The sequence below is a fragment of the Lutra lutra genome, chromosome 3 (genome assembly GCF_902655055.1).
Source record: "Lutra lutra chromosome 3, mLutLut1.2, whole genome shotgun sequence".
NCBI classification, from domain to species: domain Eukaryota; kingdom Metazoa; phylum Chordata; class Mammalia; order Carnivora; family Mustelidae; genus Lutra; species Lutra lutra.
The window spans coordinates 44,821,213-44,836,953 of record NC_062280.1 but is presented as its reverse complement, the minus strand read 5'-3'; the positions used below and the strand labels follow the sequence as shown (position 1 = coordinate 44,836,953).

At 48.2% G+C, this 15,741-nt stretch overlaps 1 protein-coding gene and 1 long non-coding RNA gene across 36 annotated transcripts in view; one reads left to right on the top strand and one right to left on the bottom strand.

Annotated features, from left to right (window-relative positions):
- LRRFIP1 (LRR binding FLII interacting protein 1) overlaps positions 1 to 15,741 on the bottom strand; it is a 139,212-nt gene that overhangs the window by 92,228 nt on the left and 31,243 nt on the right. The window lies entirely within an intron of this gene.
- LOC125095267 (uncharacterized) lies at positions 1,776 to 8,759 on the top strand. The gene is made up of 3 exons (XR_007125829.1): positions 1,776 to 2,275; positions 3,661 to 3,748; positions 7,565 to 8,759. It is a non-coding gene; the product is annotated as an uncharacterized LOC125095267 (long non-coding RNA).

Here is a 15,741-nt window from a genome sequence, read left to right as displayed (position 1 = left end):
CACCAGGGGCTGGGGGAGGAGGACAGGGAGTCCATGTGTTATGGGACAGAGTTTTAGTTTGGGGAAGATGAGGAAGTTCTAGAGAGGGATGGTGGTGATAGCTGCAAATGGTGTGAATGAAATTTAAAATGGTTCAGACGCTAAACTTTGTTATGTGTATTTCACCACAATTTTTTTAAAAATGGCTTAAAAAAACCCTCCAATTTAGTCTGTTTAGGCAGTATCACAAAAGGAGGAAGAGGAACAATGTCAGTGTGGAGCTGTCTCCTGAAAACAGAAGTTGTACAGTGTGAGCTCTGAGTCTCCACTCCACATGAAATTGGCCACACAAAAGATCTGGAAATCTGTGTGGAAGAATTCTTCCAAGTATGTGACCAGCACACATCTGTCTTAAAGTCATCTCCCTGCCATGACTCTCTCTACAGCTGCAATTTGTGGAAGTCAAAAGATTTAAGTCATCATGACCCTACATGAATTTTCAGATACCATCAGCAAAATCAGAACAATTAGGACTGGCAGGATGGCATTCTATGCGGACAGCAGCTAATTTAACTAAAAAAAAAAAAAAAGAAAAAAAAAAAAAAAAAAGAAAGAAAAAAGAAAAAGGCAAGCATCATAAGCGAAATAAGTCAATGAGAGAAAGACAATTATCATATGATCTCTCTGATATGAGGAATTTGAGAGGCAGGGCAGGGGGCCATGGGGAAGGGAGGGAAAAAAATGAAACAAGATGGGATAGGGAGGGAGATAAACCATAAGAGACTCTTAATCTCAGGAAACAAACTGAGGGTTGCTGGGTTATGGACACTGGGGAGGGTATGTGCTATGGTGAGTGCTGTGAAATGTGTAAGCCTGATGATTCACAGACCTCTACCTCTGGGCAAATAATACATTATATGTTAATTAAAAAAAAAAAGAAAGGAAAGCATCAGGCAAATACTACTTGCTTTAAGTATCACATTCAAGCCACTTTACCATGGGAAAGCAGCAGGCAATAATAAACATTTATGTTAATCAGATTCATGGAAACAGAAAGAAGAATGGTGGGTTCCAGGAGCTTGGGGAAGGAGATAGGGAATTATTTAATTGGGACAGAGTTTCAATTTGGGAAAGTGAAAATGTTCTGTGGATGGACAGTGGTGATGGTTACAAGTGTGCAGATGCCACTTGTACCACAAGTACCAGATGCCACTCACCTAGAAATGGTTACCTTGTATATATGTATATCTTTTGGATGAGCACATACTACTTTTAAAGGGGGAAAAAATAACACCAAGTTCATTTTACTCCATAACTTTATGGGGAAAGAAAGGAAGGGAAAAGGGAGACAAAAAAACCTTTGTTTTGTGTTCCTCCAGGCTTTTAAATCTGATGAAAGAAACTGTAATGAATGAGGTGGGCGACCACTCCCACTTCATCCCTGCTTTTGTATCACACACACCTCTGGCACACTGCTGGGGACCTGTGGCCAGTTTCAGAATAATATTTTTAAATGCTTAAAGCAAAGTATTTTGAGTTACAAAGTAAATGGATTATTCTGAAAACATATTCTTAAAATGTATTTTTAACTCATGCTACATTGTATCCTTCAGAGTCCAATCAGGATATCTACCCCAGTCCTGGTAACAGCAGTGTAACATACAGAAGATGTTGCACATACAGATGTAACAATACATACATACATACATACAGATGTAACATACAGGATGTAACATATATATAGATGTAACAAACAGGAGATGTGCTGGATGCCTCAGAAGGTACAGAGGCTCAGAGGCAATGACCTTGGGGACAGCTGGGGCTGGGTTATCGTGCGCCAAAGGCCTGGGTAGGTACCCAGAACTCTGACCTGGGTGTTTTAGAATCTGACAGGGCTCCCTGACAACGACGATGGGGGTTTCTGAGTGCCGGAAAAACACTGGAAACAGAACGGAACCCTGCGGCCCGTTGCCCGGAGACGGGCAGAGAAACAGGAAGCAGGTAGGGAGGAGCGGTTCTTTCTGCTGCGTGCCCTGCAGGCCGAGCCCCAGCCCCAGCCTCAGCGCAGGGGAGGAAGGGGGGGCTGGGACTTAACAGCCATCAGAGGCAGGCTCCTGTATTAGTGCATTCAGTGACAAGAGTTCTACCTGCCACAGTGTGAACACAGTGGTGTACACTTTCCCCAGCTGCTGGCAACCACCGAGTAGTGGGAGAAAACACCTGGGATCTCTACAGGTGGGCAAGTCGCATACACTTCCCTTAGGACTGAAGTGTTCAGCCTGTATTCAAATGGGAGGTAATGCTGTTCTTTCTTCCTATGCAACTGACATCTAACCGAAGGCCCTTGGAGGATTCAGGGACCCAAGATTAAGAGTCTTACTGGATCTTTTAAGAGGTCAAATACAGTTCTTTGTCTTGTTTAATTTTGCTTTTAAAAATCACACACTTGGGGGCCCGCGCGTGGCTCAGTCTGTTGAGCCGCCAGCTCTTGGTTTTGGCTCAAGTCCTGATCTCATGGCTGTGGGATTGAGCCCCGCATGGGGCTCCCAGGCTTGGCACGGAGTCTACTTAAGATTCTCTCCCCATAGTCCTCTGCCCCTCCCACTCATGCTCTCTGAAGTGGATAAATATTTTTAAAAAATCACACACTTAATATTGATACCAAATTTCTTTTATGCTTTGAAAGAGAAGATCATAATGCAAATCCATGCCTTTGTGCACACCTCTCATTTCATTGATACTATCAACCCCTCCTGCAAGTAGTGAATAGTAATCTTTGCATTTTACTGACTAATTACCTATTTCTGAACACCACAGAAAGGAAAGAGAACACAACCACACTCACAACCTTGCCCCCAACTCATGGTGGAGGTGGGTATTTTTGGATTCCTGGGTGGTCTTCAGAGCATTTCCTGTAATGCCTCTTGCTCCCTGGGCTCCCCTGGCCCCACCATGTTGACCATAACCTCAGTGTCCTGAGCACCAGGTCAGTATTTCTACTCCTGACTTCTCCAAGCTTCAGGCCACCTGCTCCTTGCCTATGCCAAAGGCATCTCAAACTTGACACATCCAAAGCAGAACTCCTGTTATCTCCAAGACTCTTTCTCCTGCAGTTCCTCATCCATGGGGGCATGACCGACAAGCACCCTCTAAGCCAGCTTTATCTCTCTGCCTCAGTTTCCCCCAAATGTAAAGGAGCAGCAATAATGGCACCGACCTTAGAGACTTGTTGTAGGGACTCCCCCTTTTAGGGTGCACGCACAGAGCCTTGATGCCCACACACGCCTACTGTTGGCCCTCTTCTCAAAGACCATGCTCCCCCACTTCCCACTTCAGTTCCCCAGCCAGCCAGCTTCTGCTTCGGTATGACTGTGGTGTCTTCCTGTGGCAACGGCCTTACTCCAGTCACACCCTAGAGGGTTTTCTCAGAGTGATTCCAGTTACCCCAAACAGCGCCCCCAACATTGTCGCCAGTGCCACCCCGCCCATCCCCCCATTCACTCATTCATTCAATCAACAAACATGGATCCAGGTCCTATCACATGTCACGTACCAACCCAACTGTGGATGAACAATGACAACAGACCATCAAACCTTCCAGGGGTAAGATGGATGTTGCGTAATTATAATTACTTGTAATTGTGGTAAGTGCCATGACATTAAACAGAAGTGTGCCCACAGGGTGCCAAGGCTTGGGGAATGCTGACTGGAGACATGGTGTGGGGCCTTCTGAGGAAGTGAGAAGTGAGCCTCCTGGCTGTGGGAGAAGGTAAGCTCTCTTGTGAAACCTCTGACAGCCTTCCCTCGGAAAATGGGTGAAGACCGAATGCCTCCTAGATGTCTGTCCAGCTGTCCTGGATGTGGCACCCAGCCACAGGCCATACCCACACTGTCCTTCTCAGCTCACCGACTGGTGACAGGTGTATCCGCTCTGCCTCCTGGTGGTGACTCCAGCCTTAGACAGTGAATCCCCAAGTCTCTCTCTCCCTTCCTTCCTTCCTCCCTCCCTCCCTTCCTTCCTCCCGCCTTCCTTCCTTTCTTTCCTCTTTCTTTCTTTACTAAAGCAACTTACAAAAATTTAAGTGTTTATAATAAAAGAGAGCCCAACCCTCGGCTAAAGAATTTAGTTAGTAACCTAATCCATGGCAAAGTTTTATTTAATATAGAAACAAGCTCAATTTTTTAAATGTATTGTACAGTGAACATACATGCAATGATAAGTCTATTGTCTAATCTAAAAAGTTTGAACCCTTCTATCTCCCAAATTATAACAGAATTCTATCAAGCTCTAGGAAAACAGAGCAACTACTTATTAAAGAGAATGAAAGTCAGTATTTTGTGGGTTATGTATTATATTACATACTTGAAAAGACAAGCTGAATCACATTGGAAATACTATAGCTCTTTGTTGAAAGCTCCAAGCTAAGGGAAAGATTTTAAAAACACATATCCATTTTTAGATATTTGGAGGATTTTATTTCATTATATGATAGTTACTCTCTTAGAATAATCAGAATAATAAACCACATTTAGAACAACTAAACTTAAGTCAATATTTATTTCTCAAGTAAACTTCACCCCCAACATGGGGCTTGAACTCAAGACCCGGAGATCAAGTGTCCCACACTTGCCAGTTGCCTCACTTTTCTTTTCTTTTTTTTTTTTTTTTTAAAGATTTTATTTATTTATTTGAGAGAGAGACAGTGAGAGAGAGCATGAGCGAGGAGAAGGTCAGAGGGAGAAGCAGACTCCCCATGGAGCTGGGAGCCTGATGCGGGACTCGATCCCGGGACTCCGGGATCATGACCTGAGCCGAAGGCAGTCGTCCAACCAACTGAGCCACCCAGGCGTCCCTCTTTTTTTTTTTTATTAAAGATTTTATTTATTTATTTGACAGAGAGATCACAAGCAGGCAGAGAGGCAGGCAGAGAGAGAGGAGGAAGCAGGCTCCCTGCTGAGCAGAGAGCCGGATGCGGGGCTCGATCCCAGGACTCTGAGATCATGACCTGAGCCGAAGGCAGCGGCTTAACCCACTGAGCCACCCAGGCGCCCCCCTGCCTCACTTTTCTTAAAGGACAAGATAAAATTTGTATTTCACGGGTACAGAAAATTCTCTGCTTTCCATTTTGAACAACCAACATGATACCAGATACCTAAGAACTTTTTTATCTTTTATTTTACCTAATTTTTTTATTTTTCAAATATTCAGTTTTCATTGACCACAAAAGTTTCTCTTGCATAAGAACCATGCATTCCACCTTTGTTTTAAGAAGCTCTATTTTGTGGTCTACTATATTTAAAAAGTCACTAACAAGTTTCTAACAAGAAATCAGCGATGTTGGCCCCTCCTCTGTAATGCGGGCCCATCCCGACGGAGGGTCCCGAGGGTGAGACGGCCAGCTGTGTGTGTCCACCTAATTCTAGATCCTGCGAGGACTCATGACCGTATCACTTCTATCACTTAGTAAAAGATGCAGATCTCAGAATGAGGGGGAGTTCTCCTTCCCACCTGCTGAACAGCGGGAAAATGTTAGGAAATACATTGTCAGACTGGTCAGTTATGTCACTGAAATAGAATTTACTTAGGTGGTTGAAGATACTTCAGAAGAAAAACCAGCAACACACGCATGTGTACACAAACACGGGCACACACAGGCATGTGTGCGCACAGGCACGTTCACACACAGACACAAGCACACACAGACATGCATGCGCACAGGCATACACAGCCAGTAAGGTACCGACTAGACCAAGGCGCTGGTTGTGGGCCCCAGCTCCTGGCCAGCTTCTCCCATGGGGGCCGTGCGAACTGGGAGCAGGAGGAGCGTGTAGACAGTGCACTGCTGGGAGACGCCCCTGCACCCCAGGGAAGTCCTTGCTTACTGTGTGCCCTCATCCCTTCTTACTACATTTCTCTTCAGTTGTTGCTAGAATATAAAAGACTCTACACACAGTTTGTCACTGTAATGGTTCACTTCTGTTTGGAAAGTGTCCAACCTATGTGTCCGACCAGTTAGTTTCTTTCTTTTCCTTCCTTCCTTCCTTCCTTCTCTTCCTCCCTCCCTCCTTTCCGTTCCTTCTTCTTTTATTTCCTTCCTTCCTTTCCTTTCTTTCTTCTTTTCCTTTCCTTTCTCCCTTCCCCCTTCCCTTCCCTTTCCTTTCCTCTCCTTTCTTTTCTCCTTCCTTCCTTCCTTCCTCTCTTTATTTCTTTCTTTCAAGATTTTATTTGAGAGAGAGAGAGAATGGGAGAGAGAGAGAGATCACGAGAGGAGGGAGGGTCAGAGGAAGAAGCAGGCTCCCTGCTGAGTAGGGAGCCTGACCTGGGGCTGGATTCCAGGACTCTGGGATCATGACCTGGGCTGAAGGGAGACACTTCACCAACTGAACCACCCTGTCCCAGGTTTCTGACATGTGACAAATGAGCTTTTGGGGGAGCATAGGCTCTGCCTAGATGTGTTTCCATAGACTGGGATTAAGTGTTTCAGAGACTTACCTAGTGTGGTAAGCCCCTGGCTCTCAGATTTGTACCTACCCACCAGTGCAGGTAGGATGTGTGTGCAGTGCAGGCTGTGGCAGGGGCCCACGGCTGGCCAGCAAGCCCACATGAGCTCATTGCTCGGCACTTGGGACAGTAGCTACTGGTGGGAGAGTGAGCACTGCCAAGCGAACTGGAGGGGTTGCCTTGATTTAGAATCTTAGACCCATTTTGGATGCCAGAGACTGTTGCTTCCATATGCGATCTGAAAATACTGTAGGTCTCTTCAGAGAAAACAAAAGGGTGGGATGGAATGGGACATGCAAAGGTGCGGATTTGGGGCCATCCTCCCCAGCTGTGAACATGCTCGCACCCTCTCACCGTGCTGTGTCACCCCCTCTGCTGGACTCTCAAGGGAAACCTTGCCCCATTAGGCTGGAGAAAAGCTCTCCTGTCCAACTCAGGACAAGGAAACCAAAGCACAGGGCAAGTGGCTTGGGGAGGTCCCGGGGCTGGTAGGTGGGTGGAGGCCGATCAGAACCTAGGCGTGCAGAGTCTGTGTGATCACTGCTGCACAAGCCCCCGGACACTGGGCTCTGGCTCACACAGGCATTGTGTTTGAGCTCCTTGAAGCCTCGGCGGGCCTGAAAGCTCAGCATAATTCTTCCCGTGGCATCATGGTGGAAACTGAGGCTTGGGTTTGAGTAGAGAAGTCAAACGGTGCAGGGCTATCCATGGTCCTGACTCTCTCCCACCCTGTCCCTGGCTACCTTCAGACAGATGTTTTTTCCCATCTATTAAAACCACAGCTGGGAGGGGCCTCCAAGCACCATCTGGCCTGGCCACTGCTCTGAACAAGAGATGTCATTATTCCAGTCTTGACAAGTGACCTGTTTAAGGCCCCATGGCTAAGCAGACGCACCAACGTGTCAGGACGCACACTTCCTAGAACAGAATGACCTCCACTTGAACAATACTGCTTTTGGCCCCCAGCTGTGTTTATAGCGACAGCAAATAGCTGCATCTGGGACATTTCAGACTTTTTCCTCTCTGAAAAAGACCCAGTTGACAAATCATCCTTAGAGGAGGCATTATTTTTTTCCCTTTTAGAATTGTAACCATCCACCACCCTTTGTCAGATGTCCAAAGGCACAGGAAACCTGCTCCTCCCAGCTGGGCTGTGTTGAAGGATTTGGTGCTCTTTCTCTCATCCAGACTCCCCTGGTCTCCCGCCAGAAGCTGACTCAGGCGGATTCTGGGGACAGCGATGTGGGACACTGCGCTAGGTGAACGTACCTCACATGGGGGTGGGAATGAAGCGTCGTGGTGGGCCTCTGTTCATCAGAAGCTGTTTCCCAGGGAACAGTGTGCTGGAACAGCCAGTTGTGTTCCATGAGACAGTGTTATTTGGAAAGAGAGGCATGTGTAAGCATTTACCCCAGATGTAGCCATCATTTCCATCCTACTTAACCCCACCCTTCGGCTCTCCTTCATCTGCTCAGCTTCCGTGAGAACTCGAACATCTTACAGGAGAAGATCAGCCGAGAACCACTCTTAGGTTTGTCAAGAATCTGCCTGGGCAATCTCAACTGAGAAAAAACATTGGCCTGGGCTATGGAAAGGTAAATAAATAATTTGCAAATCATCAAAACAAGAGCAAAAAACCTAACACTCCAAGACATGCTTTGACAATTAGGGAAAGAACTTCAAAAACCAAAGCATCAAAGAGCTACCAGTTCATAGCTGCCAAACTCACAAAGGCGAAGAATGATCACAGCACTTGACCCAGTGGGGAGGAAGCCACTTCCAGACCACAGGGGGGTGAGGGTAAACGAAGAAGGCTTTTCAGGAAAGCAATATGGGAACAAGTCTCAGGATCCTCACCCATGTTTACGCTTCTCACATCTGTGTTTGCTCATGTAATATTCTGACTCGAGGAAGTTAATTGAAGTACAAGAAAGTATTTACCCATAAAGACATTTGCTGCAATGTTATTCATGACTGTAAACAAACACAAAACCCTGTGAACAACCTTTGTGTCCAGCAACAGGAAAATAAGGACATGACGAGATGTCCTTTGTGCTGTGTTCTGTGACCATTACGTTTTTCAGAGCATTTGATACAAAAGTTGAGCTTATTTCTTCCCTTGAAAAAGAGAATAAACGTGCAGTATTTCCAAATATGCAAATGAGACTATGTTCAAAAACATCCATAGGTGAAAGATCAGAGGGGAGTAAAACAAAATTGTTACAGGTTTTATGCTTGGTCACAGTATGGGACATAATATTTATCTTCTGTTGTCTGAATTTTCTTTATTATTCCCTACAATAAACATGTATTCCATTTAATGTAATAAATCAAACATTTCTTTTCATCCATAATATTTATCTTTTTTAGTAATTGCTTCATTTACTCAACAAAAAACCTTGTTTTAGCCAAACCTCAGGACAAATGTTGTAAGGATGATATGCTCCTATGCCACGTCTGTGAAACGTGAGGGCTTCCTGGAGGAAGGGGGAACTGAGTCTAGAAGTATAGAGAGTGATGGGAGACACTGTTGTCCCATAGCTCAGTATGTTTGGCATGTAAGATGCCATGGGAGGGAGATGGAGATGAGGTGAGAGGGGAGGCCAAGATTTTTAAAGATTTTATTTTATTTTTTTGAGGGAGAGAGAGAAGGTGTGTCCGAGCAGTGGGGGTGAGGGGGAAGGAAGAGAAAGAGAGAGAATCTCAAGCAGGCTCTGTGCTCAGCTCAGAGCCCACTGAGGGGCTCGAGATTATGACCTGAGCCAAAATCAAGAGTTGGAGGCTCAACCGACTGAGCCACGCAGAGGGGAGGCTAAGATGTTAAGTCTGTTTGGGCAGCTAGAAGGGACCATTAATAAGTGTGGTAAAGAGGAGACCACAGCATGAGGTTTGCATTCTGGGGGTCAGGGGGACAGCAAGACAAAGATTTGAGGTGGGAGATCTTGGGGGCAGACAAACAGACTAGCAGGCTGTGAAGGCAGCCACGTGAGGGGACTGGGCCTCAGCTGAGTCAGGGTCCCTGCTCTGCAGAGGGAGGGAAGTGGAGGAATTTGGGCTCAGGCAGCTCTGAGCAGGGGGGAATGAGAGATGTGACAGGGGCAGCCAGCCAGCTGGGGGAGTGGGGGCTGTGGGGCTATGGTGGGGGAGCTGAGAGGGGGGGTCAGGGCAGGATGTGGAGAATTCGTGAGAAGTCAAGGCTATGAGTGTGGCTGGAGCTGCTGCACAGGCCCGAGGACTGACAAGAGGGCTGCAATACAGCCAGGCAGCCCAGGACGAGGAGGGAATGGGGGCAGGTGGTATCTGGAAGCCAGGTGGGGGCACTGGCCTGCCTCATGGCACCTGGTCAGGTCATTTCACTTTGGTGTCCCATGTGGGAACTGTGGGAACACTACCACCCATCATGTCGGAGGATTGGTTCTCAGGGTGGCCTCTGTAGCATGACCCATGGGACTATCCTGTACCCCTTGGTCCCCACCCTGCCTCTTGGGGAGAGATGGAACCCCATTGCCCCAGAGGAGGGACAGGAAGAATGAAATACCAGCCAGCCAACAGCTGTCCCTGAGCCTAAACATGGTTAACAATGGAAGTGTCACACCATCGATGCTTGGCAGCACCAGTCACCATGCCATCGCTGCTCAGTGGGACCAGTTAGCGTCCCACACGCACACAGCCAAGGCGGGGGCCTAAGGGCAAGGAGCTGTCTCCGGACCTTGTCTGGTGCTCAGCTCTGCTGAGCACTGCACCTGGATTCTGGGTTCTACAACAAGCTCATGAATTAGAGCATTTTCTAAGTAAGGACACTGAGGCACAAAAAGGTGAAACAACGTGCCCTGAGGCAGCAGTGGGGCTGGGACCCAGGGGCAACTCCTGGGGAGGTTGTGGCCCTGAGGAGTTTTGCACCAAAGACACTCGGGGTGAGGGGTCATGCGGCAGGGTGGAGGTCGCAAATCTGACTGCAAGGAAGAGCCTGCTCCAGAGGATCCTCTAGAGCTGTGGGCAATTGGAGCTTGTTTTCCAACAAAGGATGCCAGTCCGTGCTTGCTGCCTGGAGGTGGCATCACCCAGCCAGGCTGCAAGGCCTTCCATCCTTCCATCTGCTCTGCGAGCCAGCTCATGCTGAAATAGGTGTAACAAGGCCCCCGCCCCCGACACACGAGATCAATTTGCATGGCATCCAGTTTTAATACTAATGAAGTTTGTAAGAGACAGAATTATTTCATTTTTGCAGGTTTTGTTTTGGCATTTTCGTGTCAAAAAACGAGCCACTTGGAACAAAATCCGAATTTTTAAATGTTGGGCTGCTGATAAACAAGGCATCGTGTTAAGATATTTTGGCTTATAGCTACTTCCGGAAAGCAACTCATTTCCATGTGAAGAGTGGATGCCCACCATTGGCTCCCTCTTTAAAACCTGCGAGAAAAGTCCGGATCTCTGTATTTTGTAGGTTACAGATTATTTCACTTACATGTGTTTTGCTCAGAGCTGCAGGCTCCTAAAATTATTCTTTTAAAGATTTATTTATTTATTTCAGAGAGAGAGAGAAAGAGAGAGAGAATAAGGAGGGGGCAGAGGGATAGAGAATCCCAAGCCGACTCCCTGCTGAGCTTGGTGCCTGACGTGGGGCGATCCCATGACCTTGAGATCATAACCCTGAGATCATGACCTGAATCAAGACCAAGAGTCAGAGGCTTAACTGACTGCACCATCCAGGAGCCCCTTAAATTAAAAAAAAATTTTTTTTTTAAGATTTTATTTATTATTTGTCAGAGAGAGAGAGCGAGCACAAGCAGGCAGAGCGGCAGGCAGAGAGAGAGAGAGAAGCAAGCTCCCCGCTGAGCAAGGAGCCCGATGTGGGACACGATCCCAGGACCCTGGGATCATGACCTGAGCCGAAGGCAGAGGCTTTAACCCACTGAGCCACCCAGGCGCCCCCTGAATTAAAAATTATTTTAAAATAGAAACATATCTGGAGAAAATTCAGTCAGGAAAATAAGAAAATCACTGTTGTTTTTCTTAAACTAAATTAGTATTGTATTTTACCTTAACCTTTATGAGAATTTCATTAACTTCAGAAAGCATTACCTAGTTTTTTCCACAATAAGCAAAGCTGTATTCTCTGACACTGAGTCAGAAGCTTATTTAAATGTTTCATGAATAATTAAAATTATAAGTATTCTTTAAGATGTGGGAAAAAACTTAAAATCTTTCAGAGTCAGCATAGTGCAATGGCCGATGATAAGTCTGAAGTCATTTATTAACTTCCAGAAAAATTCCTACACTCAGTTTTACAAATAGAAATTCCTGGCTGTCGTGAAATTCTGCAGTGCAATGGAAAACCAAATTAAGGTGGCGTGAACATCAGTATGCTCCCAAAGTCCTCACAGATGTGCACAGCCTTCGAAACTAGCAATCTTCCTTTTGTTGACAGCGGCAATCAGAGAGGCACGCAGCTGATTGAACGCGGGTGTTTATTTCCATATTATTTATAGTAGAGGAAAACAGGGGTTTAAGGAGATCGTTGTGGTAAATACAGATAAAATACGATGCAGCCACTGGGCAGACAAAGTAGAGTGAGTATTTTATAAAATGCCATTTCCTCGAAATTTAAAAATTCAAACAGAGAAGTTGAAAAAAGGCAAAAACACACTTCCAGGGACTAGACACTCACACTTTAGAAAGAAGTGCCTTCAGCTTCTGAGGGGCATTTCTTGGTGGAAAGTTCCTTTTCTCTGGCATAAAGCCTTGCCTCCTTGGAGCTTTGGCCTTATACAGAATATAATCTGTTTCTTCCAAAGGCAGGGTTCATGCCCTCGGGCAGACTGCCTCACCGCCAGACCCCTGTCCCCAGGCCTCCAGACACCTGCTCCTGTGGGAGTGTTAGTGGAGGAGCCCTAACCCCTGCCTGGTGTCCGATGGTGGTGGCATCACCACCGTCCAGCCACCAACCTCACAGTCTGTGTGCCTTTCTCCATCCACGCCTGTGTCCCAGCACTCGGGGGAAGAGGCACGCAATGGGCTGGTATGTAACACACACTCAGTAAATTCAGGTTATGGTTTTAAACAAGCTTTAGTTCCCAGAACATCCTTCTTGTCCTGCGGTGATCCTTGTGGGGACAGCCAGCCTAGGGATCCAGCAGGAGATGCAGGAGATGCTGCCTGGAGCAGTGAACGGGTCTGAAGCCCAGGGAGCTTTTGGGGCTCGGAGCAGAACCTCCGGGAGCGGCTCTGGAACCGGCAGTCCCTTTGAGAACTAAGAGCAGCAGCCAGCAAGGCCCACATGTGGATGAAGCCACACTAGAGAGAAAGTCCCTGTGTCTGTCACAAACCCAAGCCCGGTCCAGGGCCCCTCCATGTCCATTCCCACCCCCAGCAGCTGTAGCCCCCCAGATTCTGCTCCTTCCACAACAGCAAAGTGCCAGCAACATTATTCTCCTTGTCCCCCTTTGGTTTTTCCGCTGCTCACTGCACCGGTCATTTCCTTCACCCTCCGGGTGACTGCCCTCTGTGCCTGGCTCCAGGCGTGGGCCAGGTGAACTTCCGGCTCACCCGCTTCGTCTCTCCAAGAGCCCCAGTGCTCTGTCCTCAGCATCCTGCTCTCCCCATCTCTTTAGTTCATCTCATGGACCCACATGGCTCCCACCATTCCTGAACTCGGGTGACCTCCCTGTCTCCTCTACGATCCAGGCCAACATGTTGGGCAGACGTTGGCTGGATCGTTCCATTTGGGCAGCCTTGAGCCATCTCAAGCACAACACTTCCAGAAGCTAGCTCTTCCATTGTTCCCCACCCTGCCCACCAATCTACTATCTTCCCAGTCTCCAGAAGGGGTGCAAAGACCTCACACCACCCTCCCCAAGCATGCTCACCAAAAGCCTGGGAGTTCTGCTATATACCTCCTGGTCCCACAGAAGGGCCACAATCTCTAGCAATTATTTCTTCAAGCTGCAAATCCTAGCCCTTTTCGTTAAAACAGTCATAGTTGTTAGTGTTAATCAATGCATTTTAATTCAGAGAAAATAGGTTTCACTATAAATAACCGGACTGAGAATGGGAGCACAAAACTGTCCCAGTTACAAGGTGTTATTAATGGATGGTGTTGCAGGACAAACAATGATTTCAGGTCAGTTTATGACATATCATTATATATCTTCAAGTCCCAAGAGGGAGGGGAAAAATGTATTCCGTCGTTGGACCTGAAAAAAAAAATGGCTTTCCTTATGTCATCTAAGGGCTTAAGGGGACGTGGCACACACCACATATTTCAACCTTGCAGAACAAAATCATACAGGTGATGCTCGAGAACATCTTGCCAGGTGAATGTCATCCTCCAACAATTCACATCTACCCAGAACTTGTGAATGGACCTTGTTTGGAAATGGGCTCTTTACAGACGTGATCAAGCTAAGATGAGGGCCTTCTGGGTTAGGGTGGTCCTGCTCCAATGACTGGGCTCCTCAAAGGAAGAGAGAAACTTGGACCCAGAGACTCAGACACGCAGGGAGGATGCTACGTGCAGCCGGAGGCAGAGATGGGAGGGACAGGTGTTCAAGCCGAGGAGTGTCGGTTTTGTTCCAGCAACCTCCAGGAGCTGGGAGGCAGACAAAGAACAGACTCTCCCTCAGAGGTTCCAGAAGGATCTTATGCTGACAGCACCTTGATTTTGGATTTCTGGCCTCCAGAGCTGTGAGATAATACATTTATGTTGTTTGAAGCCACACCGTTTGTGACATTCTGTTCTGGCAGCCCTGGGAAACTAATCCAGACACTGTCCTATATCACGCTGGGGACACAGTCTGCAGCCAGATTTCACATTTACTCTTGTTCTGGGGACCTCTGGGGACCTGGGTGAGGACAGCCCTTGCCATGAATCCTGGCCACGGAGCTGCCACTGGTGCCCTTGGCTTTCTGGAGCTATCCTCGGGCAAGCACACGGCATCATGCTCACCTCCCCACCCTATACCTGAGGCCCAGTCTTCCTCCTGGAATGCACTCATGGACTTGAACATCGCTATAACAGATGTTGACATCGTTCTGAAATCCCATCCATGGTGATGAGGCCGTCGGCATCTTCACCGTTCTCCTGCCCGAGAGGATCAACAGTGAAGGCAAAGACAGTCCCACAGATGAGGACACAGATGCCAGTAAATCATTGCTCCTAGGGTGGGGGTGGTGGGTGGTCCAGAGGCGGAGAGCAAGACAGAGGCATACGGAGAATGGAGCCATAGCCAAAGTCCCAGATTTGACTCAGATTGAGAAGGACAGAGCGGTTGCCAGGAGGACAGCCCAGCTAGCTGAAGGGCCTGGGGAACAGACCCTTTCTGTAGCAGCATCGGGGAGTCAGCATGAGGGGAGTCAGGGGTGTGGAGGCATCTGGGCAGGCTGAACACCCCATCCAGCCTCCATCGTGTCCCCAGAACTAGTAGCAACTGGGCCAAGCTGACCCTCCAATAGAAGGGAGAATCAGAGGTCGGGTCCAAGGACAGCCTGGCCATCTTGGGGGGCTTCAGTCCAGCACCCCCAGAGATGGCCCCTGGCTAGTTCACCTCCAGTGAGGTAGTGAGGCAGCCCAGCCCAGGAAGCCATGGGGGACAGAGAGCAAGGCAGGCCCACAGGCACAGGGAGTGCCCACCTTCGGGGTGAGGCTGAGCTCGGCTCTCATTTTTTCCACAAGAGCTAGACAGCCCAGCTTCATTCTCTTCCAGAATGCTCCTGTGGTGGTTATGCAGGCCTTTCTCCCGCACGATCCTGGGTTCCCTGGAGAGCTCCTGGACAAAAGTCGCTGCAGGTCCCACACCCTGTCCCCCCCCCCCCGAAGGAATGGGTCAACCGGGACATGGTACTATGTGGGGATGCTTGGCACCAGCCCTGGGACCTCAGAACTCAGGGTTTCTGGAATCTGAAACTGTCCCCTCTTCCTCGGCTCCCCTCCCCCACCTCCCATCTTCTGTTTCATCAGCAAGCGAAGCCCTCCACCGCCCAATCCATCTCATGACTTTCTCGGAGGCTTTCAGGGCCAGACCGTGTGGGTGCCACACCGAGGCCCGTCCAGGCTGAGTGCCCTTCGGGGGGCAAAGCCGAAGCAAGCTCTCTGCATCTGGCCAGTAGGCAGCTTCCTCAGCTCCAACACTTGGAACAAAGGAACTGCTGCGTTAGGACGAGTCCACCATTGGCCTGTGGCTCAGGATTGCTCTTCTTGACCCCACCTGGGCCCCAGCTGGAGCTGACCCTCTGGGAGGGCGGGTGGCAGGTGGCCTGCGCTG